The following is a 26,411-nucleotide window of genomic DNA, read 5'->3' as shown; positions in this document are numbered from 1 at the left end:
TAGATACATACATACATACATACATACATACATACATACATATGTGTGTATTGTTGGAGTTGCAAACATGGGTGCACTTGACAAACTCAGTGCGGCTATTCCCCATTGAAAGATTGTTGCATCCAGGACCCTTAGCACTGTGATATGCTACTCAATACCACTGGCATGGCCAGGTGTAAACAACATCTGACCTTTGTTGTGTATGTAACCATGGAGATTGTGATGTCACCTAGGCCCACCAAAGAACAGCCTTGTCAGAAGCAGCACTGCCATGAGCAGAAGCAGCAGCACCATAGGTTTTCAAATAAGCTGGATTTAACCAAGACAAGTGAGTCCAATAGGATGCAGGTATGTCCTCTATCCTTACAGCTTCCCGTGGCTGTTGGTTTTATACCGTTTGGGGACAGCCAAGGAGGCGTCAGCAGGCAACACAGGTAAGTGTGTGCTTGTGTGTGTGTGTGTGTTTCCTATGCAGATCCTAAACCCAGTATCAAATGCAAGTAGGAGGAGTAAGAAGGGTTCCTGCCAAAGCCAGGTTATGGATTGCATTTAAAAATGGTCCATCAGAGTGAAATGGACTCCCATCTTCCTGCTTAGCAATAATGATATGGGTTTAGGGTCTGCTGTGTGTACTGGTGGGTGACTGCCACCCAGCCAGAGTGTGTATGGGAGGCTGCCAGCCAGCCTCCCTTCCTACAAGTAGTGATGGTGCATGTGAAGGGGACAGCGTTGGTTCCTCCCCTTTCACAGTTATCACTTCTCATTTTTCCTTTTGGCTGGTATCAAATGTGGTGTCTGTTTATATCAGTTTAATATCTGATATGTCCCCTATCTGGTAGCATATATTAAGTGCACCACCAGGGTTCAGTGTTGGAAAGAAAGATTACCTGTTTATTTGCTGCTGCAGCTGCTTGCTGGCTAGTCCAGTGGGCCCCTACTGCAGGCAAAAGACAATAGGTGGTGCCGCTTGTGTCTGGCCCCTGTTGGAGCGACCAGGCACAGGACTGCTGCTGCTGAATGTTCTCTTTAATTGAATAAGCTCAGCAACCAGCACACCTGTGCAGGTTGGACATGACATGATAGGTAGCTGTTTTTCAGGTAGTGGGTGCTGAATCTTGTTAATTGACCATGCATTGGTACTGTGGTATTGGAATAATTAAAACAAATGTTGCCAGCCAGCCATCCATTGCAATAATGGATAGGACATCAGCTATGAGGCATTTGTTTGTACAAACTGCTGCTCACAACTAATGTTGTAATATAGTGTCTCCATCTGCTGGTGGTATTGAATAAGCAATAGTGCAATGATAGGGTCTGAAAAAGAAGAAAAATAAGAAGCAGCAGCATAGGAAAAAAGGAGGAAAGAAGGAAAACATGGAGAGAAGAAAAAAAGAAGGTAAAAAAAAGGTGAAAACATGTTTAAAAAAGTATTTCCATCTCTCTCTCTCTCTATATATGTATATATATACATATATATATATATATATATATATATATATATATATATTTAAAAGAAAAAATAATTATATATATATATATACATATAGAGAGAGAGAAAGAGATAGATAGATAGATAGATAGATACACATACATACATACATGCATACATACATACATACATACATACAACATACATACATACATATGTGTGTATTGTTGGAGTTGCAAACATGGGTGCACTTGACAAACTCAGTGCGGCTATTCCCCATTGAAAGATTGTTGCATCCAGGACCCTTAGCACTGTGATATGCTACTCAATACCACTGGCATGGCCAGGTGTAAACAACATCTGACCTTTGTTGTGTATGTAACCATGGAGATTGTGATGTCACCTAGGCCCACCAAAGAACAGCCTTGTCAGAAGCAGCACTGCCATGATCAGAAGCAGCAGCACCATAAGTTTTCAAATAAGCTGGATTTAACCAAGACAAGTGAGTCCAATAGGATGCAGGTATGTCCTCTATCCTTACAGCTTCCCGTGGCTGTTGGTTTTATACCGTTTGGGGACAGCCAAGGAGGCGTCAGCAGGCAACACAGGTAAGTGTGTGCTTGTGTGTGTGTGTGTGTGTGTGTGTGTGTTTCCTATGCAGATCCTAAACCCAGTATCAAATGCAAGTAGGAGGAGTAAGAAGGGTTCCTGCCAAAGCCAGGTTATGGATTGCATTTAAAAATGGTCCATCAGAGTGAAATGGACTCCCATCTTCCTGCTTAGCAATAATGATATGGGTTTAGGGCCTGCTGTGTGTACTGGTGGGTGACTGCCACCCAGCCAGAGTGTGTATGGGAGGCTGCCAGCCAGCCTCCGTTCCTACAAGTAGTGATGGTGCATGTGAAGGGGACAGCGTTGGTTCCTCCCCTTTCACAGTTATCACTTCTCATTCTTCCTTTTGGCTGGTATCAAATGTGGTGTCTGTTTATATCAGTTTAATATCTGATATGTCCCCTATCTGGTAGCATATATTAAGTGCACCACCAGGTTTCAGTGTTGGAAAGAAAAATTACCTGTTTATTTGCTGCTGCTGCAGCTGCTTGCTGGCTAGTCCAGTGGGCCCCTACTGCAGGCAAAAGACAATAGGTGGTGCTGCTTGTGTCTGGCCCCTGTTGGAGCGACCAGGCACAGGACTGCTGCTGCTGAATGTCCTCTTTAATTGAATAAGCTCAGCAACCAGCACACCTGTGCAGGTTGAACATGACATGATAGGTAGCTGTCTTTAAAGGTAGTGGGTGCTGAATCTTGTTAATTGACATGGGGGCTTCATTGCTGTTGATTGACCATGCATTGGTACTGTGGTATTGGAATAATTAAAACAAATGTTGCCAGCCAGCCATCCATTGCAATAATGGATAGGACATCAGCTATGAGGCATTTGTTTGTACAAACTGCTGCTCACAACTAATGTTGTAATATAGTGTCTCCATCTGCTGGTGGTATTGAATAAGCAATAGTGCAATGATAGGGTCTGAAAAAGAAGAAAAATAAGAAGCAACAGCATAGGAAAAAAGGAGGAAAGAAGGAAGGTAAAAAAAAGGTGAAAACATGTTTAAAAAAGTATTTCCATCTCTCTCTCTATATATATATATGTATATATATATATATATATATATATATATATATATATTTAAAAGAAAAAAAATTATATATATATATATATACATATAGAGAGAGAGAAAGAGATAGATAGATACACATACATACATACATACATACATACATACAACATACATACATACATATGTGTGTATTGTTGGAGTTGCAAACATGGGTGCACTTGACAAACTCAGTGCGGCTATTCCCCATTGAAAGATTGTTGCATCCAGGACCCTTAGCACTGTGATATGCTACTCAATACCACTGGCATGGCCAGGTGTAAACAACATCTGACCTTTGTTGTGTATGTAACCATGGAGATTGTGATGTCACCTAGGCCCACCAAAGAACAGCCTTGTCAGAAGCAGCACTGCCATGATCAGAAGCAGCAGCACCATAAGTTTTCAAATAAGCTGGATTTAACCAAGACAAGTGAGTCCAATAGGATGCAGGTATGTCCTCTATCCTTACAGCTTCCCGTGGCTGTTGGTTTTATACCGTTTGGGGACAGCCAAGGAGGCGTCAGCAGGCAACACAGGTAAGTGTGTGCTTGTGTGTGTGTGTGTGTGTGTGTGTTTCCTATGCAGATCCTAAACCCAGTATCAAATGCAAGTAGGAGGAGTAAGAAGGGTTCCTGCCAAAGCCAGGTTATGGATTGCATTTAAAAATGGTCCATCAGAGTGAAATGGACTCCCATCTTCCTGCTTAGCAATAATGATATGGGTTTAGGGCCTGCTGTGTGTACTGGTGGGTGACTGCCACCCAGCCAGAGTGTGTATGGGAGGCTGCCAGCCAGCCTCCCTTCCTACAAGTAGTGATGGTGCATGTGAAGGGGACAGCGTTGGTTCCTCCCCTTTCACAGTTATCACTTCTCATTCTTCCTTTTGGCTGGTATCAAATGTGGTGTCTGTTTATATCAGTTTAATATCTGATATGTCCCCTATCTGGTAGCATATATTAAGTGCACCACCAGGTTTCAGTGTTGGAAAGAAAAATTACCTGTTTATTTGCTGCTGCTGCAGCTGCTTGCTGGCTAGTCCAGTGGGCCCCTACTGCAGGCAAAAGACAATAGGTGGTGCTGCTTGTGTCTGGCCCCTGTTGGAGCGACCAGGCACAGGACTGCTGCTGCTGAATGTCCTCTTTAATTGAATAAGCTCAGCAACCAGCACACCTGTGCAGGTTGAACATGACATGATAGGTAGCTGTCTTTAAAGGTAGTGGGTGCTGAATCTTGTTAATTGACATGGGGGCTTCATTGCTGTTGATTGACCATGCATTGGTACTGTGGTATTGGAATAATTAAAACAAATGTTGCCAGCCAGCCATCCATTGCAATAATGGATAGGACATCAGCTATGAGGCATTTGTTTGTACAAACTGCTGCTCACAACTAATGTTGTAATATAGTGTCTGCATCTGCTGGTGGTATTGAATAAGCAATAGTGCAATGATAGGGTCTGAAAAAGAAGAAAAATAAGAAGCAGCAGCATAGGAAAAAAGGAGGAAAGAAGGAAAACATGGAGAGAAGAAAAAAAGAAGGTTAAAAAAAAGGTGAAAACATGTTTAAAAAAGTATTTCCATCTCTCTCTATATATATGTATATATATATATATATATATATATATATATATATATTTAAAAGAAAAAAAAATTATATAAATATATATATACATATAGAAAGAGAGAAAGAGATAGATAGATAGATAGATAGATAGATAGATAGATAGATACACATACACACATACATACATACATACATACATACATATGTGTGTATTGTTGGAGTTGCAAACATGGGTGCACTTGACAAACTCAGTGCGGCTATTCCCCATTGAAAGATTGTTGCATCCAGGACCCTTAGCACTGTGATATGCTACTCAATACCACTGGCATGGCCAGGTGTAAACAACATCTGACCTTTGTTGTGTATGTAACCATGGAGATTGTGATGTCACCTAGGCCCACCAAAGAACAGCCTTGTCAGAAGCAGCACTGCCATGAGCAGAAGCAGCAGCACCATAGGTTTTCAAATAAGCTGGATTTAACCAAGACAAGTGAGTCCAATAGGATGCAGGTATGTCCTCTATCCTTACAGCTTCCCGTGGCTGTTGGTTTTATACCGTTTGGGGACAGCCAAGGAGGCGTCAGCAGGCAACACAGGTAAGTGTGTGCTTGTGTGTGTGTGTGTGTGTGTGTGTGTGTGTTTCCTATGCAGATCCTAAACCCAGTATCAAATGCAAGTAGGAGGAGTAAGAAGGGTTCCTGCCAAAGCCAGGTTATGGATTGCATTTAAAAATGGTCCATCAGAGTGAAATGGACTCCCATCTTCCTGCTTAGCAATAATGATATGGGTTTAGGGCCTGCTGTGTGTACTGGTGGGTGACTGCCACCCAGCCAGAGTGTGTATGGGAGGCTCCCAGCCAGCCTCCCTTCCTACAAGTAGTGATGGTGCATGTGAAGGGGACAGCGTTGGTTCCTCCCCTTTCACAGTGATCACTTCTCATTCTTCCTTTTGGCTGGTATCAAATGTGGTGTCTGTTTATATCAGTTTAATATCTGATATGTCCCCTATCTGGTAGCATATATTAAATGCACCACCAGGATTCAGTGTTGGAAAGAAAGATTACCTGTTTATTTGCTGCAGCTGCTTGCTGGCTAGTCCAGTGGGCCCCTACTGCAGGCAAAAGACAATAGGTGGTGCCGCTTGTGTCTGGCCCCTGTTGGAGCGACCAGGCACAGGACTGCTGCTGCTGAATGTCCTCTTTAATTGAATAAGCTCAGCAACCAGCACACCTGTGCAGGTTGGACATGACATGATAGGTAGCTGTCTTTCAGGTAGTGGGTGCTGAATCTTGTTAATTGACATGGGGGTGTCATTGCTGTTGATTGACCATGCATTGGTACTGTGGTATTGGTATAATTAAAACAAATGTTGCCAGCCAGCCATCCATTGCAATAATGGATAGGACATCAGCTATGAGGCATTTGTTTGTACAAACTGCTGCTCACAACTAATGTTGTAATATAGTGTCTCCATCTGCTGGTGGTATTGAATAAGCAATAGTGCAATGATAGGGTCTGAAAAAGAAGAAAAATAAGAAGCAGCAGCATAGGAAAAAAGGAGGAAAGAAGGAAAACATGGAGAGAAGAAAAAAAGAAGGTAAAAAAAACGTGAAAACATGTTTAAAAAAGTATTTCCATCTCTCTCTCTCTATATATGTATATATATATATATATATATATATATATATTTAAAAGAAAAAAAATTATATATATATATATATAAATACATATAGAGAGAGAGAAAGAGATAGATAGATAGATAGATAGATAGATACACATACATACATACATACATACATACAACATACATACATACATATGTGTGTATTGTTGGAGTTGCAAACATGGGTGCACTTGACAAACTCAGTGCGGCTATTCCCCATTGAAAGATTGTTGCATCCAGGACCCTTAGCACTGTGATATGCTACTCAATACCACTGGCATGGCCAGGTGTAAACAACATCTGACCTTTGTTGTGTATGTAACCATGGAGATTGTGATGTCACCTAGGCCCACCAAAGAACAGCCTTGTCAGAAGCAGCACTGCCATGATCAGAAGCAGCAGCACCATAAGTTTTCAAATAAGCTGGATTTAACCAAGACAAGTGAGTCCAATAGGATGCAGGTATGTCCTCTATCCTTACAGCTTCCCGTGGCTGTTGGTTTTATACCGTTTGGGGACAGCCAAGGAGGCGTCAGCAGGCAACACAGGTAAGTGTGTGCTTGTGTGTGTGTGTGTGTGTGTATTTCCTAAGCAGATCCTAAACCCAGTATCAAATGCAAGTAGGAGGAGTAATAAGGGTTCCTGCCAAAGCCAGGTTATGGATTGCATTTAAAAATGGTCCATCAGAGTAAAATGGACTACCATCTTCCTGCTTATCAATAATGATATGGGTTTAGGGGCTGCTGTGTGTACTAGTGGGTGACTGCCACCAAGCCAGAGTGTGTATGGGAGGCTGCCAGCCAGCCTCCCTTCCTACAAGTAGTGATGGTGCATGTGAAGGGGACAGCGTTGGTTCCTCCCCTTTCACAGTTATCACTTCTCATTCTTCCTTTTGGCTGGTATCAAATGTGGTGTCTGTTTATATCAGTTTAATATCTGATATGTCCCCTATCTGGTAGCATATATTAAGTGCACCACCAGGGTTCAGTGTTGGAAAGAAAGATTACCTGTTTATTTGCTGCAGCAGCTGCTTGCTGGCTAGTCCAGTGGGCCCCTACTGCAGGCAAAAGACAATAGGTGGTGCCGCTTGTGTCTGGCCCCTGTTGGAGCGACCAGGCACAGGACTGCTGCTGCTGCTGAATGTCCTCTTTAATTGAATAAGCTCAGCAACCAGCACACCTGTGCAGGTTGGACATGACATGATAGGTAGCTGTCTTTCAGGTAGTGGGTGCTGAATCTTGTTAATTGACATGGGGGTGTCATTGCTGTTGATTGACCATGCATTGGTACTGTGGTATTGGAATAATAAAAACAAATGTTGCCAGCCAACCATCCATTGCAATAATGGATAGGACATCAGCTATGAGGCATTTGTTTGTACAAACTGCTGCTCACAACTAATGTTGTAATATAGTGTCTCCATCTGCTGGTGGTATTGAATAAGCAATAGTGCAATGATAGGGTCTGAAAAAGAAGAAAAATAAGAAGCAGCAGCATAGGAAAAAAGGAGGAAAGAAGGAAAACATGGAGAGAAGAAAAAAAGAAGGTTAAAAAAAAAGGTGAAAACATGTTTTAAAAAGTATTTCCATCGCTCTCTCTCTATATATATATATATGTATATATATATATATATATATATATATATATATATATATTTAAAAGAAAAAAAAATTATATATATATATACATATAGAGAGAGAGAAAGAGATAGATAGATAGATAGATAGATACACATAGATATAGATACACATACATACATACATACATACATACATACATATGTGTGTATTGTTGGAGTTGCAAACATGGGTGCACTTGACAAACTCAGTGCTGCTATTCCCCATTGAAAGATTGTTGCATCCAGGACCCTTAGCACTGTGATATGCTACTCAATACCACTGGCATGGCCTGGTGTAAACAACATCTGACCTTTGTTGTGTATGTAACCATGGAGATTTTGATGTCACCTAGGCCCACCAAAGAACAGCCTTGTCAGAAGCAGCACTGCCATGAGCAGAAGCAGCAGCACCATAGGTTTTCAAATAAGCTGGATTTAACCAAGACAAGTGAGTCCAATAGGATGCAGGTATGTCCTCTATCCTTACAGCTTCCCGTGGCTGTTGGTTTTATACCGTTTGGGGACAGCCAAGGAGGCGTCAGCAGGCAACACAGATAAGTGTGTGCTTGTGTGTGTGTGTGTTTCCTATGCAGATCCTAAACCCAGTATCAAATGTAAGTAGGAGGAGTAAGAAGGGTTCCTGCCAAAGCCAGGTTATGGATTGCATTTAAAAATGGTCCATCAGAGTGAAATGGACTCCCATCTTCCTGCTTAGCAATAATGATATGGGTTTAGGGCCTGCTGTGTGTACTGGTGGGTGACTGCCACCCAGCCAGAGTGTGTATGGGAGGCTGCCAGCCAGCCTCCCTTCCTACAAGTAGTGATGGTGCATGTGAAGGGGACAGCGTTGGTTCCTCCCCTTTCTCAGTTATCACTTCTCATTCTTCCTTTTGGCTGGTATCAAATGTGGTGTCAGTTTAATATCTGATATGTCCCCTATCTGGTAGCATATATTAAGTGCACCACCAGGGTTCAGTGTTGGAAAGATTACCTGTTTATTTGCTGCTACTGCTGCAGCTGCTTGCTGGCTAGTCCAGTGAGCCCCTACTGCAGGCAAAAGACAATAGGTGGTGCCGCTTGTGTCTGGCCCCTGTTGGAGCGACCAGGCACAGGACTGCTGCTGCTGAATGTCCTCTTTAATTGAATAAGCTCAGCAACCAGCACACCTGTGCAGGTTGGACATGACATGATAGGTAGCTGTCTTTCAGGTAGTGGGTGCTGAATCTTGTTAATTGACATGGGGGTGTCATTGCTGTTGATTGACCATGCATTGGTACTGTGGTATTGGAATAATAAAAACAAATGTTGCCAGCCAACCATCCATTGCAATAATGGATAGGACATCAGCTATGAGGCATTTGTTTGTACAAACTGCTGCTCACAACTAATGTTGTAATATAGTGTCTCCATCTGCTGGTGGTATTGAATAAGCAATAGTGCAATGATAGGGTCTGAAAAAGAAAAAAAATAAGAAGCAGCAGCATAGGAAAAAAGGAGGAAAGAAGGAAAACATGGAGAGAAGAAAAAAAGAAGGTTAAAAAAAAGGTGAAAACATGTTTAAAAAAGTATTTCCATCTCTCTCTCTCTCTATATATGTATATATATATATATATATATATATATATATATATATATATATATAAAAGAAAAAAAATTATATATATATATATATATATATATATATATATATACATAAAGAGAGAGTGAAAGAGATAGATAGATAGATATAGATAGATATAGATAGATATAGATAGATACACATAGATACACATAGATACACATAGATACACATAGATACATACATATGTATGTATTGTTGGAGTTGCAAACATGGGTGCACTTGACAAACTCAGTGCGGCTATTCCCCATTGAAAGATTGTTGCATCCAGGACCCTTAGCACTGTGATATGCTACTCAATACCACTGGCATGGCCAGATGTAAACAACATCTGACCTTTATTGTGTATGTAACCATGGAGATTGTGATGTCACCTAGGCCCACCAAAGAACAGCCTTGTCAGAAGCGGCACTGCCATGAGCACAAGCAGCAGCACCATAGGTTTTCAAATAAGCTGGATTTAACCAAGACAAGTGAGTCCAATAGGATGCAGGTATGTCCTCTATCCTTACAGTTTCCCGTGGCTGTTGGTTTTATACCGTTTGGGGACAGCCAAGGAGGCGTCAGCAGGCAACACAGGTAAGTGTGTGCTTGTGTGTGTGTGTGTGTGTGTGTGTGTGTGTGTTTCCTATGCAGATCCTAAACCCAGTATCAAATGCAAGTAGGAGGAGTAAGAAGGGTTCCTGCCAAAGCCAGGTTATGGATTGCATTTAAAAATGGTCCATCAGAGTGAAATGGACTCCCATCTTCCTGCTTAGCAATAATGATATGGGTTTAGGGCCTGCTGTGTGTACTGGTGGGTGACTGCCACCCAGCCAGAGTGTGTATGGGAGGCTGCCAGCCAGCCTCCCTTCCTACAAGTAGTGATGGTGCATGTGAAGGGAACACCGTTGGTTCCTCCCCTTTCACAGTTATCACTTCTCATTCGTCCTTTTGGCTGGTATCAAATGTGGTGTCTGTTTATATCAGTTTAATATCTGATATGTCCCCTATCTGGTAGCATATATTAAGTGCACCACCAGGGTTCAGTGTTGGAAAGAAAGATTACCTGTTTATTTACTGCTGCTGCTGCTTGCTGGCTAGTCCAGTGGGTCCCTACTGCAGGCAAAAGACAATAGGTGGTGCTGCTTGTGTCTGGCCCCTGTTGGAGCGACCAGGCACAGGACTGCTCCTGCTGAATGTCCTCTTTAATTTAATAAGCTCAGCAACCAGCACACCTGTGCAGGTTGGACATGACATGATAGGTAGCTGTCTTTCAGGTAGTGGGTGCTGAATCTTGTTAATTGACATGGGGGTGTCATTGCTGTTGATTGACCATGCATTGGTACTGTGGTATTGGAATAATAAAAACAAATGTTGCCAGCCAGCCATCCATTGCAATAATGGATAGGACATCAACTATGAGGCATTTGTTTGTACAAACTGCTGCTCACGACTAATGTTGTAATATAGTGTCTCCATCTGCTGGTGGTATTGAATAAGCAATAGTGCAATGATAGGGTCTGAAAAAGAAGAAAAATAAGAAGCAGCAGCATAGGAAAAAAGGAGGAAAGAAGGAAAACATGGAGAGAAGAAAAGAAAGAAGGTAAAAAAAGGTGAAAACATGTTTAAAAAAGTATTTCCATCTCTCTCTCTCTATATATGTATGTATATATATATATATATATATATATATATATATTTAAAAGAAGAAAAAAATTATATATATATATATACATATACATATAGAGAGAGAGAGAGAGAAATATATATATAGATAGATGGATAGATAGATAGATAGACATACACACATACACACATATATACATACATACATACATATGTGTGTATTGTTGGAGTTGCAAACATGGGTGCACTTGACAAACTCAGTGCGGCTATTCCCCATTGAAAGATTGTTGCATCCAGGACCCTTAGCACTGTGATATGCTACTCAATACCACTGGCATGGCCAGGTGTAAACAACATCTTACCTTTGTTGTGTATGTAACCATGGAGATTGTGATGTCACCTAGGCCCACCAAAGAACAGCCTTGTCAGAAGCAGCACTGCCATGAGCAGAAGCAGCAGCACCATAGGTTTTCAAATAAGCTGGATTTAACCAAGACAAGTGAGTCCAATAGGATGCAGGTATGTCCTCTATCCTTATAGCTTCCCGTGGCTGTTGGTTTTATACCGTTTGGGGACAGCCAAGGAGGCGTCAGCAGGCAACACAGGAAAGTGTGTGCTTGTGTGTGTGTGTGTGTGTGTGTGTGTGTTTCCTATGCAGATCCTAAACCCAGTATCAAATGCAAGTAGGAGGAGTAAGAAGGGTTCCTGCCAAAGCCAGGTTATGGATTGCATTTAAAAATGGTCCATCAGAGTGAAATGGACTCCCATCTTCCTGCTTAGCAATAATGATATGGATTTAGGGTCTGCTGTGTGTACTGGTGGGTGACTGCCACCCAGCCGGAGTGTGTATGGGAGTCTGCCAGCCAGCCTCACTTCCTACAAGTAGTGATGGTGCATGTAAAGGGGACAGCGTTGGTTCCTCCCCTTTTACAGTTATCACTTCTCATCCTTCCTTTTGGCTGGTATCAAATGTGGTGTCTGTTTATATCAGTTTAATATCTGAAATGTCAACTATCTGGTAGCATATATTAAGTGCACCACCAGGTTTCAGTGTTTGAAAGAAAGGTTACCTGTTTATTTGCTGCTGCTGCTGCTGCTGCAGCAGCAGCAGCTGCTTGCTGGCTAGTCCAGTGTGCCCCTACTGCAGGCAAAAGAATATAGGTGGTGCCAGATATGCTAGCGAGCAAGCCAGATAGGAGAGCGAGCCAGACAAGAGAGCAAGCGAGCGAGCCAGATATGAAAGCAAGCGAGCCAGATATGCGAGCGAGCCAGATAAGAGAGCGAACCAGATGTGAGAGCGAGCGAGCCAGATATGAGAGCAAGCGAGCGAGCCAGATATGAAAGCAAGCAAGCCAGCCAGATGTGAGAGCGAGCGAGCAAGATATGCGAGCGAGCCAGATAAGAGAGCGAGCCAGACAAGAGAGCAAGCGAGCGACCAGATATGAAAGCAAGCGAGCAAGCCAGATTTGAGAGAGAGCGAGGCAGATAAGAGAGCGAGCCAGACAATTAAACAAGCGAGCGAGCCAGATATGAGAGCAAGCGAGCGATCCAGATAAGAGAGCGAGCCAGACATGAGAGCGAGCGAGCCAGATATGAGAGCAAGCGAGTAAGCCAGATATGAGAGCAAGCGAGCCAGCCAGATATGAGAGCGAGCGAGCCAGATAAGAGAGCGAGCAAGACAAGAGAGCAAGCGAGTGAGCCAGATAAGAGAGCCAGCGAGCCAGATAAGAGAGCAAGCCAGACAAGAGAGCAAGCGAGCGAGCCAGATATGCTAGCAAGCAAGCCAGATAAGAGAGCGAGCCAGACAAGAGAGCAAGCGAGCAAGCCAGATATGAGAGCAAGCGAGCAAGCCAGATATGAGAGCGAGCCAGATAAGAGAGCGAACCAGACAAGAGAGCAAGCGAGAAAGCCAGATATGTGAGCAAGCGAGCCAGACATGAGAGCAAGCGAGCGAGCCAGATATGAGAGCGAGCGAGCCAGACATGAGAGCAAGCGAGCGAGCCAGATATGAGAGCGAGCGAGCCAGATAAGAGAGGAAGCCAGACAAGAGAGCAAGCGAGCCAGTTATGCTAGCGAGCAAGCCAGATAAGAGAGCGAGCGAGCTAGGTATGAGAGCAAGCGAGCGAGCCAGATGTGAGAGAGAGACAGATAAGAGAGCAAGTCAGACAAGAGAGCAAGCGAGCGAGCAAGATATGCGAGCGAGCCAGATAAGAGAGCGAGCCAGACAAGAGAGCAAGCGAGCGAGCCAGATATGAGAGCAAGCGAGCAAGCCAGATGTGAGAGAGAGCGAGGCAGATAAGAGAGCGAGCCAGACAATTAAGCAAGCGAGCGAGCCAGATATGAGAGCAAGCGAGCGATCCAGATATGAGAGCGAGCCAGACATGAGAGCGAGCGAGCCAGATATGAGAGCAAGCGAGCGAGCCAGATATGAGAGCAAGCGAGCCATCCAGATATGAGAGCGAGCGAGCCAGATAAGAGTGAGCAAGACAAGAGAGCAAGCGAGCTAGCCAGATATGAGAGCGAGCCAGACAAGAGAGCAAGCAAGCGAGCCAGATATGAAAGCAAGCGAGCGAGCCAGATATGAGAGCAAGCGAGCGAGCCAGAAATGAGAGCAAGCGAGCCAGCCAGTAATGAGAGCAAGCGAGCCAGCCAGATATGAGAGCGAGCGAGCCAGATAAGGGAGCGAGCAAGACAAGAGAGCAAGCGAACTAGCCAGATATGAGAGCAAGCGAGCGAGCCAGATTTGAGAGCGAGCGAGCCAGATATGCGAGCGAGCCAGATAAGAGAGCGAGCCAGACAAGAGAGCAAGCCAGATATGAGAGCAAGCGAGCGAGCCGGATATGAGAGCGAGCGAGCAAGCCAGATATGAGAGCAAGCGAGCGAGCCAGATTTGAGAGCGAGCGAGCCAGATTTGAGAGCGAGCGAGCCAGATATGTGAGCGAGCCATAAAAGAGAGCGAGACAGACAAGAGAGAAAGCGAGCGAGCCAGATATGAGAGCAAGCTAGCAAGCCAGAAATGAGAGCGAGCCAGATAAGAGAGCGAGACAGACAAGAGAGCAAGCGAGCGAGCCAGATATGAGAGCAAGCGAGCCAGCTCTATGTGAGAGCGAGCGAGACAGATATGTGAGCGAGCCAGATAAGAGAGCGAGCCAGACAAGAGAGCAAGCGAGCCAGATATGAGAGCAAGCAAGCCAGCCAGATGTGAGAGCGAGCGAGCCAGATATGCGAGCAAGCGAGCGAGCCAGAGATGAGAGCGAGCGAGCCAGACATGAGAGGAAGTGAGCGAGCCAGATATGAGAGCGAGCGAGCCAGATAAGAGAGCAAGCCAGACAAGAGAGCAAGCGAGCGAGCCAGATATGCTAGCAAGCAAGCCACATAAGAGAGCGAGCCAGACAAGAGAGCAAGCGAGCGAGCCAGATATGAGAGCAAGCGAACGAGCCAGATGTGAGATCGAGACAGGTAAGAGAGCAAGCCAGACAAGAGAGCAAGCGAGCGAGCCAGATATGCTAGTGAGCAAGCCAGATAAGAGAGCGAGCCAGACAAGAGAGCAAGCGAGCGAGCCAGATATGAGAGCAAGCGAGCGAGCCAGATGTGAGAGCGAGCGAGCAAGATATGCGAGCGAGCCAGATAAGAGAGCGAGCCAGACAAGAGAGCAGCGAGCGAGCCAGATATGAGAGCAAGCGAGCAAGCCAGATGTGAGAGAGAGCGAGGCAGATAAGAGCGAGCCAGACAATTAAGCAAGCGAGCGAGCCAGATAAGAAAGCCAGCCAGACAAGAGAGCAAGCGAGCAAGCCAGATAAGAGAGCGAGCCAGACAAGAGAGCAAGCGAGCGAGCCAGATATGCTAGCGAGCAAGCCAGATAAGAGAGCAAGAGAGCTAGATATGAGAGCAAGCGAGCGAGCCAGATGTGAGAGAGAGACAGATAAGAGAGCAAGTCAGACAAGAGAGCAAGCGAGCGAGCAAGATATGCGAGCGAGCCAGACAAGAGAGCAGCGAGCGAGCCAGATATGAGAGCAAGCGAGCAAGCCAGATATGAGAGCGAGCAAGATAAGAGAGCGAACCAGACAAGAGAGCAAGCGAGAAAGCCAGACATGAGAGCGAGCGAGCCAGATATGAGAGCAAGCGAGCGAGCCAGATATGAGAGCAAGCGAGCCAGCCAGATATGAGAGCGAGCGAGCCAGATAAGAGTGAGCAAGACAAGAGAGCAAGCGAGCTAGCCAGATAAGAGAGCGAGCCAGACAAGAGAGCAGGCGAGCGAGCCAGATATGAGAGCAAGCGAGCGAGCCAGATATGAGAGCAAGCGAGCGAGCCAGAAATGAGAGCAAGCGAGCCAGCCAGAAATGAGAGCAAGCGAGCCAGCCAGATGTGAGAGCGAGCGAGCCAGATATGCGAGCGAGCCAGATAAGAGAGCGAGCCAGATAAGAGAGCAAGCGAGAAAGTCAGATATGAGAGCAAGCGAGCCAGACATGAGTGCAAGCGAGTGAGCCAGATATGAGACCGAGCGAGCCAGATAAGAGAGCAAGCCAGACAAGAGAGCAAGCGTGCGAGCCAGATATGCTAGCAAGCAAGCCAGATAAGAGAGCGAGCCAGACAAGAGAGCAAGCGAGCGAGCCAGATATGAGAGCAAGCGAGCCAGCCAGATATGAGAGCGAGCGAGCCAGATAAGAGAGCAAGCCAGACAAGAGAGCAAGCGAGCGAGCCAGATATGCTAGCGAGCAAGCCAGATAAGAGAGCGAGCTAGATATGAGAGCAAGCGAGCGAGCCAGATGTGAGAGAGAGACAGATAAGAGAGCAAGTCAGACAAGAGAGCAAGCGAGCGAGCAAGATATGCAAGCGAGCCAGATAAGAGAACGAGCCAGACAAGAGAGCAGCGAGCGAGCCAGATATGAGAGCAAGCGAGCAAGCCAGATGTGAGAGAGAGCGAGGCAGATAAGAGAGCGAGCCAGACAATTAAGCAAGCGAGCGAGCCAGACAAGAGAGCGAGCCAGATATGAGAGCAAGCGAGCGAGCCAGATATGAGAGCAAGCAAGCCAGCCAGATGTGAGAGCGAGCGAGCCAGATATGCGAGCGAGCCAGATAAGAGAGGGAGCCAGACAAGAGAGCAAGCGAGCCAGATATGAGAGCAAGCGAGCAAGCCAGATATGAGAGCGAGCCAGAAAAGAGAGCAGCGAGCGAGCCAGATATTAGAGCAAGCGAGCAAGCCAGATGTGAGAGAGAGCGAGCCAGAAAAGAGAGCGAGTCAGACAATTAAGCAAGCGAGCGAGCCAGATATGAGAGCAAGCGAGCGATCCAGATATGAGAGCGAGCCAGATATGAGAGCAAGCGAGCGAGCCAGATATGAGAGCAAGCGAGCCAGCCAGATATGAGAGCGAGCGAGCCAGATAAGAGAGCAAGCAAGACAAGAGAGCAAGCGAGCTAGCCAGATATGAGAGCGAGCCAGACAAGAGAGCAAGCGAGCGTGCCAGATATGAGAGCAAGCGAGCGAGCCAGATATGAGAGCAAGCGAGCGAGCCAGAAATGAGAGCAAGCGAGCCAGCCAGAAATGAGAGCAAGCGAGCCAGCCAGATGTGAGAGCGAGCTAGCCAGATATGCGAGCGAGCCAGATAAGAGAGGGAGCCAGACAAGAGAGCAAGCGAGCGAGCCAGATATGAGAGCGAGCCAGACATGAGAGGAAGCGAGCGAGCCAGATATGAGAGCGAGCGAGCCAGATAAGAGAGCAAGCCAGACAAGAGAGCAAGCGTGCGAGCCAGATATTCTAGCGAGCAAGCCAGATAAGATAGCGAGCCAGACAAAAGAGCAAGCGAGCGAACCAGATATGAGAGCAAGCGAGCCAGCCAGATATGAGAGCAAGCGAGCCAGCCAGATATGAGAGCGAGCGAGCCAGATAAGAGAGCGAGCAAGACAAGAGAGCAAGCGAGCGAGCCAGATATGAGAGCAAGCGAGCCAGCCAGATATGAGAGCGAGCGAGCCAGATAAGAGAGCGAGCAAGACAAGAGAGCAAGCGAACTAGCCAGATATGAGAGCAAGCGAGCGAGCCAGATTTGAGAGCGAGCGAGCCAGATATGCGAGCGAGCCAGATAAGAGAGCGAGCCAGATATGAGAGCAAGCGAGCGAGCCGGATATGAGAGCAAGCGAGCAAGCCATATATGAGAACAAGCAAGCGAGCCAGATTTGAGAGCGAGCGAGCCAGATATGCGAGCGAGCCATAAAAGAGCGAGACAGACAAGAGAGCAAGCAAGCGAGCCAGAAATGAGAGCAAGCTAGCAAGCATGATATGAGAGCGAGCCAGATGAGAGAGCGAGCCAGACAAGAGAGCAAGCGAGCGAGCCAGATATGAAAGCAAGCGAGCCAGCTAGATGTGAGAGCAAGCAAGCCAGATATGCGAGCGAGCCAGATAAGAGAGCGAACCAGATGTGAGAGCGAGCGAGCGACCCAGATATGAGAGCAAGCGAGCGAGCCAGATATGAAAGCAAGCAAGCCAGCCAGATGTGAGAGCGAGCGAGCAAGATATGCGAGCGAGCCAGATAAGAGAGCGAGCCAGACAAGAGAGCAAGCGAGCGAGCCAGATATGAGAGCAAGCGAGCAAGCCAGATATGAGAGCGAGCCAGATAAGAGAGCGAACCAGACAAGAGAGCAAGCGAGAAAGCCAGATATGAGAGTGAGCGAGCCAGACATGAGAGCAAGCGAGCGAGCCAGATAAGAGAGCCAGCGAGCCATATAAGGGAGCAAGCGAGCGAGCCAGATATGCTAGCGAGCAAGCCAGATAAGAGAGCGAGCCAGATAAGAGAGCGAACCAGACAAGAGAGCAAGCGAGAAAGCCAGATATGAGAGTGAGCGAGCCAGACATGAAAGCAAGCGAGCGAGCCAGATAAGAGAGCCAGCGAGCCAGATAAGAGAGCAAGCCAGACAAGATAGCAAGCGAGCGAGCCAGATATGCTAGCGAGCAAGCAAGATAAGAGAGCGAGCCAGACAAGAGAGCAAGCGAGCGAGCCAGATATGAGAGCAAGCGAGCGAGCCAGATGTGAGAGCGAGACAGATAAGAGAGCAAGCCAGACAAGAGAGTAAGCGAGCGAGCCAGATATGCTAGCGAGCAAGCCAGATAAGAGAGCGAGCCAGACAAGAGAGCAAGCAAGCGAGCCAGATATAAGAGCAAGCGAGCGAGCCAGATGTGAGAGTGAGCGAGCAAGATATGTGAGCGAGCCAGATAAGAGAGCGAGCCAGACAAGAGAGCAGCGAGCGAGCCAGATATGAGAGCAAGCGAGCAAGCCAGATGTGAGAGAGAGCGAGGCAGATAAGAGAGCGAGACAGACAATTAAGCAAGCGAGCGAGCCAGATATGAGAGCGAGCCAGACATGAGAGCGAGCAAGCCAGACATGAGAGCGAGCCAGATATGAGAGCAAGCGAGCGAGCCAGATATGAGAGCAAGCAAGCCAGCCAGATATGAGAGCGAGCGAGCCAGATAAGAGAGCGAGCAAGACAAGAGAGCAAGCGAGCTAGCCAGATATGAGAGCAAGCAAGCGAGCCAGATTTGAGAGCAAGCGAGCGAGCCAGATATGAGAGCAAGCGAGCAAGCATATATGAGAGCGAGTGAGCCAGATAAGAGAGCGAGCCAGACAAGAGAGCAAGTGAGCGAGCCAGATATGAGAGCAAGCGAGCAAGCCAGATATGAGAGCGAGCCAGATTAGAGAGCAAACCAGACAAGAGAGCAAGCGAGAAAGCCAGATATGAGAGCGAGCGAGCCAGACATGAGAGCAATCGAGCGAGCCAGATATGAGAGCGAGCGAGCCAGACATGAGATCAAGCGAGCAAGCCAGATATGAGAGCAAGCGAGCCAGATAAGAGAGCAAGCCAGACAAGAGAGCAAGCGAGCGAGCCAGATATGCTAGCGAGCAAGCCAGATAAGAGAGCGAGCCAGACAAGAGAGCAAGCGAACGAGCCAGATATGAGAGCAAGCGAGCAAGCCAGATGTGAGAGAGAGACAGATAAGAGAGCAAGTCAGACAAGAGAGCAAGCGAGCGAGCCAGATATGCTAATGAGCAAGCCAGATAAGAGAGCGAGCCAGACAAGAGAGCAAGCGAGCGAGCCAGATATGAGAGTAAGCGAGCAAGCCAGATATGAGAGCGAGCCAGATAAGAGAGCGAACCAGACAAGAGAGCAAGCGAGAAAGTCAGATATGAGAGCGAGCGAGCCAGACATGAGAGCAAGCGAGCGAGCCAGATATGAGAGCGAGCGAGCCAGATAAGAGAGGAAGCCAGACAAGAGAGCAAGCGAGCGAGCCAGATATGCTAGCGAGCAAACCAGATAAGAGAGCGAGCCAGACAAGAGAGCAAGCGAGCGAGCCAGATATGAGAGCGAGACAAATAAGAGAGCAAGTCAGACAAGAGCAAGCGAGCGAGCCAGATATGCTAGCGAGCAAGCCAGATAAGAGAGCGAACCAGACAAGAGAGCAAGCGAGCGAGCCAGATATGAGAGCAAGCGAGCAAGCCAGATATGAGAGCGAGCCAGATAAGAGAGCGAACCAGACAAGAGAGCAAGCGAGAAAGTCAGATATAAGAGCAAGCGAGCGAGCCAGATGTGAGAGTGAGCGAGCAAGATATGTGAGCGAGCCAGATAAGAGAGCGAGCCAGACAAGAGAGCAGCGAGCGAGCCAGATATGAGAGCAAGCGAGCAAGCCAGATGTGAGAGAGAGCGAGGCAGATAAGAGAGCGAGACAGACAATTAAGCAAGCGAGCGAGCCAGATATGAGAGCGAGCCAGACATGAGAGCGAGCAAGCAAAACATGAGAGCGAGCCAGATATGAGAGCAAGCGAGCGAGCCAGATATGAGAGCAAGCAAGCCAGCCAGATGTGAGAGCGAGCGAGCCAGATAAGAGAGCGAGCAAGACAAGAGAGCAAGCGAGCTAGCCAGATATGAGAACAAGCAAGCGAGCCAGATTTGAGAGCAAGCGAGCGAGCCAGATATGAGAGCAAGCGAGCAAGCATATATGAGAGCGAGTGAGCCAGATAAGAGAGCGAGCCAGACAAGAGAGCAAGTGAGCGAGCCAGATATGAGAGCAAGCGAGCAAGCCAGATATGAGAGCGAGCCAGATTAGAGAGCAAACCAGACAAGAGAGCAAGCGAGAAAGCCAGATATGAGAGCGAGCGAGCCAGACATGAGAGCAATCGAGCGAGCCAGATATGAGAGCGAGCGAGCCAGACATGAGATCAAGCGAGCGAGCCAGATATGAGAGCAAGCGAGCCAGATAAGAGAGCAAGCCAGACAAGAGAGCAAGCGAGCGAGTCAGATATGCTAGCGAGCAAGCCAGATAAGAGAGCGAGCCAGACAAGAGAGCAAGCGAGCGAGCCAGATATGAGAGCAAGCGAGCAAGCCAGATGTGAGAGAGAGACAGATAAGAGAGCAAGTCAGACAAGAGAGCAAGCGAGCGAGCCAGATATGCTAGTGAGCAAGCCAGATAAGAGAGCGAGCCAGACAAGAGAGCAAGCGAGCGAGCCAGATATGAGAGCAAGCGAGCAAGCCAGATATGAGAGCGAGCCAGATAAGAGAGCGAACCAGACAAGAGAGCAAGCGAGAAAGTCAGATATGAGAGCGAGCGAGCCAGACATGAGAGCAAGCGAGCGAGCCAGATATGAGAGCGAGCGAGCCAGATAAGAGAGGAAGCCAGACAAGAGAGCAAGCGAGCGAGCCAGATATGCTAGCGAGCAAGCCAGATAAGAGAGCGAGCCAGACAAGAGAGCAAGCGAGCCAGATATGAGAGCAAGCGAGCAAGCCAGATGTGAGAGCGAGACAAATAAGAGAGCAAGTCAGACAAGAGCAAGCGAGCGAGCCAGATATGCTAGCGAGCAAGCCAGATAAGAGAGCGAGCCAGACAAGAGAGCAAGCGAGCGAGCCAGATATGAGAGCAAGCGAGCAAGCCAGATATGAGAGCGAGCCAGATAAGAGAGCGAACCAGACAAGAGAGCAAGCGAGAAAGTCAGATATGAGAGCGAGCGAGCCAGACATGAGAGCAAGCGAGCGAGCCAGATATGAGAGCGAGCGAGCCAGATAAGAGAGGAAGCCAGACAAGAGAGCAAGCGAGCGAGCCAGATATGCTAGCAAGCAAGCCAGATAAGAGAGCGAGCCAGACAAGAGAGCAAGCGAGCGAGCCAGATATGAGAGCAAGCGAGCAAGCCAGATGTGAGAGCGAGACAGATAAGAGAGCAAGCCAGACAAGAGAGGAAGCGAGCGAGCCAGATATGCTAGCGAGCAAGCCAGATAAGAGAGCTAGCCAGACAAGAGAGCAAGCGAGCGAGCCAGATATGAGAGCAAGCGAGTAAGCCAGATATGAGAGTTAGCCACATAAGAGAGCGAACCAGACAAGAGAGCAAGCGAGAAAGTCAGATATGAGAGCGAGCGAGCCAGACATGAGAGCAAGCGAGCGAGCCAGATATGAGAGCGAGCGAGCCAGATAAGAGAGCAAGCCAGACAAGAGAGCAAGCGAGCGAGCCAGATATGCTAGCGAGCAAGCCAGATAAGAGAGCGAGCGAGCGAGCTAGATATGAGAGCAAGCGAGCGAGCCAGATGTGAGAGCGAGACAGATAAGAGAGCAAGCGAGCGAGCAAGATATGCGAGCGAGCCAGATAAGAGAGCGAGCCAGACAAGAGAGCAGCGAGCGAGCCAGGCCAGATATGAGAGCAAGCGAGCAAGCCAGATGTGAGAGAGAGCGAGGCAGATAAGAGAGCGAGCCAGACAATTAAGCAAGCGAGCGAGCCAGATATGAGAGCAAGCGAGCGATCCAGATATGAGAGCGAGCCAGACATGAGAGCGAGCGAGCCAGATATGAGAGCAAGCGAGCGAGCCAGATATGAGAGCAAGCGAGCCAGTCAGATATGAGAGCGAGCGAGCCAGATAAGAGTGAGCAAGACAAGAGAGCAAGCGAGCTAGCCAGATATGATAGCGAGCCAGACAAGAGAGCAAGCGAGCGAGCCAGATATGAGAGCAAGCGAGCGAGCCAGATATGAGAGCAAGCGAGCGAGCCAGAAATGAGAGCAAGCAAGCCAGCCAGAAATGAGAGCAAGTGAGCCAGCCAGATGTGAGAGCGAGCGAGCCAGATATGCGAGTGAGCCAGATAAGAGAGCGAGCCAGACAAGAGAGCAAGCGAGAAAGCCAGATATGAGAGCAAGCGAGCCAGACATGAGAGCAAGCGAGCGAGCCAGATATGAGACCGAGCGAGCCAGATAAGAGAGCAAGCCAGACAAGAGAGCAAGCGTGCGAGCCAGATATGCTAGCGAGCAAGCCAGATAAGAGAGCGAGCGAGACAAGAGAGCAAGCGAGCGAGCCAGATATGAGAGTAAGCGAGCCAGCCAGATATGAGAGCGAGCGAGCCAGATAAGAGAGCGAGCAAGACAAGAGAGCGAGCGAACTAGCCAGATATGAGAGCAAGCGAGCGAGCCAGATTTGAGAGCGAGCGAGAAAGATATGCGAGCGAGCCAGATAAGAGAGCGAGCCAGACAAGAGAGCAAGCGAGCGAGTCAGATATAAGAGCAAGCGAGCGAGCCGGATATGAGAGCAAGCGAGCAAGCCAGATATGAGAGCAAGCGAGCGAGCCGGATATGAGAGCAAGCGAGCGAGCCAGATATGAAAGCAAGCAAGCCATCCAGATGTGAGAGCGAGCGAGCCAGATATGCGAGCGAGCCAAATAAGAGAGCGAGCCAGACAAGAGAGCAAGCGAGCGAGCCAGATATGCTAGCAAGCAAGCCAGATAAGAGAGCGAGCCAGACAAGAGAGCAAGCGAGCGAGCCAGATATGAGAGCAAGCGAGCAAGCCAGATGTGAGAGCGAGACAGATAAGAGAGCAAGCCAGACAAGAGAGGAAGCGAGCGAGCCAGATATGCTAGCGAGCAAGCCAGATAAGAGAGCTAGCCAGACAAGAGAGCAAGCGAGCGAGCCAGATATGAGAGCAAGCGAGTAAGCCAGATATGAGAGTTAGCCACATAAGAGAGCGAACCAGACAAGAGAGCAAGCGAGAAAGTCAGATATGAGAGCGAGCGAGCCAGACATGAGAGCAAGCGAGCGAGCCAGATATGAGAGCGAGCGAGCCAGATAAGAGAGCAAGCCAGACAAGAGAGCAAGCGAGCGAGCCAGATATGCTAGCGAGCAAGCCAGATAAGAGAGCGAGCGAGCTAGATATGAGAGCAAGCGAGCGAGCCAGATGTGAGAGCGAGACAGATAAGAGAGCAAGCGAGCGAGCAAGATATGCGAGCGAGCCAGATAAGAGAGCGAGCCAGACAAGAGAGCAGCGAGCGAGCCAGGCCAGATATGAGAGCAAGCGAGCAAGCCAGATGTGAGAGAGAGCGAGGCAGATAAGAGAGCGAGCCAGACAATTAAGCAAGCGAGCGAGCCAGATATGAGAGCAAGCGAGCGATCCAGATATGAGAGCGAGCCAGACATGAGAGCGAGCGAGCCAGATATGAGAGCAAGCGAGCGAGCCAGATATGAGAGCAAGCGAGCCAGTCAGATATGAGAGCGAGCGAGCCAGATAAGAGTGAGCAAGACAAGAGAGCAAGCGAGCTAGCCAGATATGATAGCGAGCCAGACAAGAGAGCAAGCGAGCGAGCCAGATATGAGAGCAAGCGAGCGAGCCAGATATGAGAGCAAGCGAGCGAGCCAGAAATGAGAGCAAGCAAGCCAGCCAGAAATGAGAGCAAGTGAGCCAGCCAGATGTGAGAGCGAGCGAGCCAGATATGCGAGTGAGCCAGATAAGAGAGCGAGCCAGACAAGAGAGCAAGCGAGAAAGCCAGATATGAGAGCAAGCGAGCCAGACATGAGAGCAAGCGAGCGAGCCAGATATGAGACCGAGCGAGCCAGATAAGAGAGCAAGCCAGACAAGAGAGCAAGCGTGCGAGCCAGATATGCTAGCGAGCAAGCCAGATAAGAGAGCGAGCGAGACAAGAGAGCAAGCGAGCGAGCCAGATATGAGAGTAAGCGAGCCAGCCAGATATGAGAGCGAGCGAGCCAGATAAGAGAGCGAGCAAGACAAGAGAGCGAGCGAACTAGCCAGATATGAGAGCAAGCGAGCGAGCCAGATTTGAGAGCGAGCGAGAAAGATATGCGAGCGAGCCAGATAAGAGAGCGAGCCAGACAAGAGAGCAAGCGAGCGAGTCAGATATAAGAGCAAGCGAGCGAGCCGGATATGAGAGCAAGCGAGCAAGCCAGATATGAGAGCAAGCGAGCGAGCCGGATATGAGAGCAAGCGAGCGAGCCAGATATGAAAGCAAGCAAGCCATCCAGATGTGAGAGCGAGCGAGCCAGATATGCGAGCGAGCCAAATAAGAGAGCGAGCCAGACAAGAGAGCAAGCGAGCGAGCCAGATATGAGAGCAAGCGAGCAAGCCAGATATGAGAGCGAGCCAGACAAGAGAGCAGCGAGCGAGCCAGATATGAGAGCAAGCGAGCAAGCCAGATGTGAGAGAGAGCGAGGCAGATTAGAGAGCGAGCCAGACAATTAAGCAAGCGAGCGAGCCAGATATGAGAGCAAGCAAGCGATCCAGATATGAGAGCGAGCCAGACATGAGAGCAAGCGAGCGAGCCAGATATGAGAGCAAGCGAGCGAGCCAGATATGAGAGCAAGCGAGCCAGCCAGATATGAGAGCGAGCGAGCCAGATAAGAGAGCGAGCAAGACAAGAGAGCAAGCGAGCTAGCCAGATATGAGAGCGAGCCAGACAAGAGAGCAAGCGAGCGTGCCAGATATGAGAGCAAGCGAGCGAGCCAGATATGAGAGCAAGCGAGCGAGCCAGAAATGAGAGCAAGCGAGCCAGCCAGAAATGAGAGCAAGCGAGCCAGCCAGATATGAGAGCGAGCGAGCCAGATATGCGAGCGAGCCAGATAAGAGAGCGAGCCAGATAAGAGAGCAAGCGAGAAAGTCAGATATGAGAGCAAGCGAGCCAGACATGAGAGCAAGCGAGTGAGCCAGATATGAGACCGAGCGAGCCAGATAAGAGAGCAAGCGTGCGAGCCAGATATGCTAGCAAGCAAACCAGATAAGAGAGCGAGCCAGACAAGAGAGCAAGCGAGCGAGCCAGATATGAGAGCAAGCGAGCCAGCCAGATATGAGAGCGAGCGAGCCAGATAAGAGAGCAAGCCAGACAAGAGAGCAAGCGAGCGAGCCAGATATGCTAGCGAGCAAGCCAGATAAGAGAGCGAGCTAGATATGAGAGCAAGCGAGCGAGCCAGATGTGAGAGAGAGACAGATAAGAGAGCAAGTCAGACAAGAGAGCAAGCGAGCGAGCAAGATATGCGAGCGAGCCAGATAAGAGAACGAGCCAGACAAGAGAGCAGCGAGCGAGCCAGATATGAGAGCAAGCGAGCAAGCCAGATGTGAGAGAGAGCGAGGCAGATAAGAGAGCGAGCCAGACAATTAAGCAAGCGAGCGAGCCAGACAAGAGAGCAAGAGAGCGAGCCAGATATGAAAGCAAGCGAGCGAGCCAGATATGAGAGCAAGCAAGCCAGCCAGATGTGAGAGCGAGCGAGCCAGATATGCGAGCGAGCCAGATAAGAGAGGGAGCCAGACAAGAGAGCAAGAGAGCCAGATATGAGAGCAAGCGAGCAAGCCAGATATGAGAGCGAGCCAGAAAAGAGAGCAGCGAGCGAGCCAGATATTAGAGCAAGCGAGCAAGCCAGATGTGAGAGAGAGCGAGACAGATAAGAGAGCGAGTCAGACAATTAAGCAAGCGAGCGAGCCAGATATGAGAGCAAGCGAGCGATCCAGATATGAGAGCGAGCCAGATATGAGAGCAAGCGAGCGAGCCAGATATGAGAGCAAGCGAGCCAGCCAGATATGAGAGCGAGCAAGCCAGATAAGAGAGCGAGCAAGACAAGAGAGCAAGCGAGCTAGCCATATATGAGAGCGAGCCAGACAAGAGAGCAAGCGAGCGAGCCAGATATGAGAGCAAGCGAGCGAGCCAGACTTGAGAGCAAGCGAGCGAGCCAGAAATGAGAGCAAGCGAGCCAGCCAGAAATGAGAGCAAGCGAGCCAGCCAGATGTGAGAGCGAGCTAGCCAGATATGCGAGCGAGCCAGATAAGAGAGGGAGCCAGACAAGAGAGCAAGCGAGCGAGCCAGATATGAGAGCGAGCCAGACATGAGAGGAAGCGAGCGAGCCAGATATGAGAGCGAGCGAGCCAGATAAGAGAGCAAGCCAGACAAGAGAGCAAGCGTGCGAGCCAGATATTCTAGCGAGCAAGCCAGATAAGATAGCGAGCCAGACAAAAGAGCAAGCGA

At 48.4% G+C, this 26,411-nt stretch overlaps 1 non-coding gene and 2 pseudogenes across 1 annotated transcript; all 3 read left to right on the top strand.

Moving 5' to 3' along the window:
* Positions 1-5,585: 5,585 nt before the first annotated feature.
* Positions 5,586-5,688, top strand: LOC130332041 (U2 spliceosomal RNA; annotated as a pseudogene).
* Positions 5,689-10,468: 4,780 nt separating this feature from the next.
* On the top strand, positions 10,469-10,571 carry LOC130332043 (U2 spliceosomal RNA; annotated as a pseudogene).
* Positions 10,572-12,098: 1,527 nt separating this feature from the next.
* On the top strand, positions 12,099-12,289 carry LOC130332040 (U2 spliceosomal RNA). Its single transcript, XR_008874800.1, has one exon. It is a non-coding gene; the product is annotated as a U2 spliceosomal RNA (small nuclear RNA).
* The last annotated feature ends 14,122 nt before the right edge of the window (positions 12,290-26,411 follow it).

This window comes from Hyla sarda, unplaced genomic scaffold, assembly GCF_029499605.1.
Source record: "Hyla sarda isolate aHylSar1 unplaced genomic scaffold, aHylSar1.hap1 scaffold_362, whole genome shotgun sequence".
In the NCBI taxonomy this organism is placed as follows: Eukaryota; Metazoa; Chordata; class Amphibia; order Anura; family Hylidae; genus Hyla; species Hyla sarda.
The sequence above is the reverse complement of the archived record's forward strand: the minus strand, read 5'-3'. Positions and strand labels throughout refer to the sequence as shown.